The sequence below is a fragment of the Pinus tabuliformis genome, chromosome 1_1 (assembly GCF_031772625.1).
Source record: "Pinus tabuliformis cultivar Carrire ecotype Pingquan chromosome 1_1, CPIR1, whole genome shotgun sequence".
NCBI lineage: Eukaryota > Viridiplantae > Streptophyta > Pinopsida > Pinales > Pinaceae > Pinus > Pinus tabuliformis.
Genome location: NC_142297.1, coordinates 95499941 through 95504855, shown reverse-complemented (window position 1 = coordinate 95504855; position 4915 = coordinate 95499941). Strand labels below are relative to the sequence as shown.

The 4915-nt window shown below is 37.1% G+C and overlaps 1 pseudogene across 1 annotated transcript; it reads left to right on the top strand.

Moving 5' to 3' along the window:
* Nucleotides 1–739: 739 nt before the first annotated feature.
* On the top strand, nt 740–4149 carry LOC149211819 (65-kDa microtubule-associated protein 3-like; annotated as a pseudogene). The gene is made up of 8 exons (XR_016250185.1): nt 740–941; nt 1040–1246; nt 1355–1605; nt 2171–2380; nt 2508–2663; nt 2780–2939; nt 3114–3265; nt 3358–4149. The product of XR_016250185.1 is annotated as a 65-kDa microtubule-associated protein 3-like (transcript).
* The last annotated feature ends 766 nt before the right edge of the window (nt 4150–4915 follow it).

Here is a 4915-nt window from a genome sequence, read left to right as displayed (position 1 = left end):
AATTTTACAATTTTCATAAAATATTATTATGGTAAAATATTTACATATTAGATGAAAATACTTATATATTGGGTGAAATAATAATTTGTTTTACTGTCATTGGAATTTTACAATTTTCATAAAATATTATTATGGTAATTGTGTGAGAATCTTTAAACATTTTTTAAATAATTTTAATTTTCCATATTTAATTTATTTCCACCTTTAATCCTTCCGATCATACCTTCAAACTTACTAATAAAATTAGTATAAATTGATTTCCAAAATCAAATTTGTTACTTCAATGATGCCTTTTTGGTGTTATATTGTACTCTAATAACTAGTTGTGAAGTCACCATTATATGTATCTAACACACTGTCATCTTTGAATCTGTCGTGCATTCACCAATATTTAGGCCGTAGACCTTCCTTTGAATGAGTTTTTTCGTCTATCTTTTCTTTCTATGATTGACATCTGGCGTGCAACTCCGACTAGCATATGATTGACATCTGGCATGCAACTCCAACTGGCATCTGGTTTAACCATTTTCCATTTCTGTTCATCCTCTTTCCACTTTTTGCTCTTCATATTCTCTTCCACGACCTGCTGCAATGTTTCTGGGCTCTTCTACAACGGAGTCCAACTCCAACTGGCATTTGCTTTAACCAAAATTGCTTTCCATTTCTGTTCCTCCTTCCGCTTTCTACTCTTCTTGTTCTCTTCCACGACCTGCTGCAATAATGTTTCCGGGCTCTTCCACGACCTGCTGCCATAATGCTTCCGGTTTCTGCTGGAAGAGGAATCCTCTGTTAATTTCATAATTTATGGTTTGTTCCACGGTTCTGTTTACCATAATCAAAATGTCTCTGGTGTAGGGCATACGTTCAGAATGTCGAGCTTGCAGAACGATCAATTATTGCAACTGGAGACAACTTGTGGATCTCTTCTTTACGAGCTCCAGGTAATGTTTAATGTTTCTTATATTTATTTCAGCTAACCATGAAAAATATGCTATGGATTGTATAGTGGTTTGGTGGCTAAAAATCTGCTCAATTTCAGTTAATATGGGACGAAATGGGCGAGCCGGACGAGGAAAGAGATAAAATGTTGCTCCAGCTTGAACAAGAATGCTTGGAAGTTTACAGACGGAAAGTAGATCAATCAAATCGATCACGGGCTCAGCTTCACTAGGCTATTGCCGATTTCGAAGCAGAGCTCGCATCCATTTATTCTGCCCTCAGAGTTTGCCCTACCATGCCTAAACAGGTTAAAATAACAAGACCGAAAATATGCCTTTGCAGTTTATATCATGGTTTCATTTGGAATTCTAAATCTTACAAGACTCTGATATTGGTTTTACCTGCTCCATTTTAGGGAGACAGAAGAGCAGGGAGCCTGAAGGAGCAGCTGTAAGCGATAACTCCTCTGTTGGAAGAAATGCATCGGAGAAAAGAGGAATGGATTCAATAAATTTGGGATGTTAAAATGCAGATTTAGAAGATTTCAAATGAAATTTTGGAACGTGTAGAGCTTAGTCTGTCTGCCATTTAGTGGACGAAAATGATCTATCTCTTGGGAATTTTGAAGAATACCAGAAGCAACTTCAATCGCTTCAAAGAGAAAAGGTGAGAATTACTACTACTTCACTATTTTATTTTGTCTTATGCTTTTGCTAATAGCTGCAATGTGGGATAACCCTAAAGAGAGTTAGGATTTACCGAGTCAATTAGGGTATTTTATGGGTTTAACCGTATTAGCTATGTTCCAAAAAACCAAAAATTTATAGCAAGAAAACAAGTTCAAGCTTACAAAAAATTGGTAAGAAAATAGTGATAAGATGTGTATTGTTGTATAAATTGCTTTGAAAAGATCAAGCTTGATGGAGCCAGTGCAGCGTGTTGTATCACTGTGGGATGGGTTTCGTCTCATGCATAGAGCCGAAATTCATGAGGACCCAATTTTACACATTTATGATTTTAATGGGGTTTGAGTTTTGCTAACAAATCTATCATAGTTCCTTTAATTTTTAAATACTTTTAATTTTCTCAATTAATTCAAGTGTCTAAACCCCTTGTTTATTTGTAATCTGTGGATATGTCTTTTGAATTTGTGATCTGTCCTTTCGCCTTTGTTTTTTTTATGTATTTTTGTGTATCTGATATGTTCTTTTACCATTCGTTTTTGATGTAGAGTGAACGTCTCTCCAGATTCATCGAATTTGTCAACACAATCAATGGATTATGCTCTGTCCTTGGCTTGGATTTTGTACGTACGGTAACAGATGTGCATCCAAGCTTGGATGAGTCTGAACAATCCAAGAGCATTAGTAATGACACTGTTGATAGGTTGGCTGCGACAATTCAAACATTGCGAGAAGAAAAAAAGAAACGAATGCAAAAGGTTATTTTCATGAGATTGCCCATGCAATTTGTTTACCCCTTGTTTTGTTGGTTGCTATTACCCTGATCTGTATTGCAACATAATGTGGTGCATTGGGCTGATTCTTTTGATTTTTTCATATCTCCAGCTTCAAGATTTGGCCACGACTATGCTGGAGCTTTGGAATCTAATGGACACCCCTATGGAAGAGCAACAGATGTTCCAGAATGTCACCTGCAACATTGCAGCTTCAGAGCATGAAATATGTTCTCCCAATGCCCTGTCTATGGAATTTATTAACCATGTAGGCTTGAGAAATTTGGATGATCCTCTACATGCGTGCATGCAATATTTATGCATATTGATGTGGTGCAAGCCAGCTTGTTTTTTTAGATTCTTAGTCAAATTATGATGATACAGGTTGAAGCAAAGGTTTCAAGACTTGAGGAGCTAAAAGGAAGTAAGATGAAGGAGCTTGTTCGTAAGAAGCGAACAGAGTTAGAAGAAATTTGCGAGAGAACACATCTCATTGCTGAAAGTAATACTACGTTGGATAAGTCAATTTTCTCCATGGATTCTGGTAAGTTCTCTTGGGTATTGTTTCTTTTACTGCTCAATTCTGGTAGTCTCTTTTCATGGTATATACTTAAACAATGATAATTTGTTGTAGGGAGAACATATCTTTGATAAAATTATTGGATTAATTCCTATCTGTTAGGTGATACTTATTTGCTTTCCTTTTATTTGTTCACAGGGTTCGTTGACCCTTCCGAGCTTCTTGAGAGCATTGAAGAGAAAATTACAAAGACTAAAGAAGAAGCATTTAGCAGGAAATAAATCTTGGAAAGAATTGAAAAATGGTTAGCTGTCTCTGAAGAAGAGAGCTGGCTTGAAGATTATAACAAGGTAAGGAAGACAAGAACTAGAGATAGTGGAATTTTGTTGTCAAAATTTTCCTCATTGTGACACAAGCGTGTGGATATTGATAACTTTGACAGGATGAAAATTGGTACAATGCAAGCAGGGGTGCACACCTTACCTTGAAGCGTGATGAGAGGGCGCGGGCAGATGTTAGCAAGCTCCGTGAATTTATCACTCTGAGAGGAAGACCTCGATGTTACTTTGCCATCACTGCTAGATGCAGAGAAAACACTGAATGCTGAATTTATCACTTTGAGAGGAAGACCTTGAAGTTACTTTGCCCTCGCTACTAGATGCAGAGAGAAGATGAATGTATCTCTCTAAGGTTTCCTTGCCTGATTCCATCTCAGTTCTTGATCTTCATTCAAATAAATTGTATGGGTCTATAGAGAAACTCTTCAGTGACAATATCTCATATTCTTGCCCATCCCTAGAGGGATGCCTGGAGTTCATCAATTTGGCCAACAACGAGATCACAGGCAGGATCTCGGAGATCAATGGCAAGCGCATCATCAAGTGGCTGGACTTATCAGTTAATCATTTGAAGGGCAGCGTTCCAACTTCGATCTCCATGTTAAAGAAAATTGAGTGCCTGGATTTCTCAAGAAATCGGATGGTGGACAAGATACCAAGGCCCATGGGCGAGCTGAAGGAGCTGAGATGGTTGGATCTGTCATGGAACGGTTTCAAAGGGAAAATTCCAGGGCATATGTTGGGTCTGAAGCATTTGAAGCATATGAATCTAAGAAACAATCGTCTCTGTGGCCAGATTCCACAAGCGAAACCCTTAACTGTTTTCCCGGCTTCTGCTTATGCTCACAATGATTGCCTCTGTGGGTCTTCCTTCCTGCAAGAACCAAAAGCTTTGATCATGGTGGCCTTTAAGCAAAAATTAATTAGTGGGTCTGGTACAACGTCTCATTGCAATTGATATTCATTATTTTAGAGAAAATTTAAATGATGAATAGTCATTGCTGCTTGCCAGTGAGAGGGTCGACGCTTTCGCTTTAAGTAGATATGTAGGTCTGGTAAATGTTGGTAGCATTTCATACCAGAGCCCTTTCCTCAAAATTGGAACTGCATTTAATAAAAATTAAATTTATATTTCATTGTTTATGCCTCTCCATCAGAGGTGAGGATGTTTTTTGAAACATGCACTGAATTTTACTATACTGACCATAGTACTTAGTCCTGAGATAACATCGATAAGGATGAAAATATCGATGTCAATAATTTTGTACTTAGTCCTGAGATAACATTGATAAGGATGAAAATATTGATGTAAATAATTTTGTATGAAAGTGAAGTGAATCTTGCAATGCGCATATATAGAGCCATTAAGTGATCTAAAATGTGGTAGGTAGATTAATTCCACAAAAACAATTGTTGAACTTCAGACTCTCTCAATCCTCTCTTAAGGTGATATGTGAGGAGATGCCAACTTGAAGGAAATATGCTACATGTCACTGCTGGAATTGAAAAATGAAAAATTAGAAATGGAATTTCCTGAAGAGTTTCATGATTTGATTTTCTCAATCAATGGTGTAGGCTTCTCTAAATCTATGGATCTCATTTTTGGTGCAGTCAATTTTATGGAAAGACCATGCAAAATTCACAACGTTTGCTTAAGAAGTA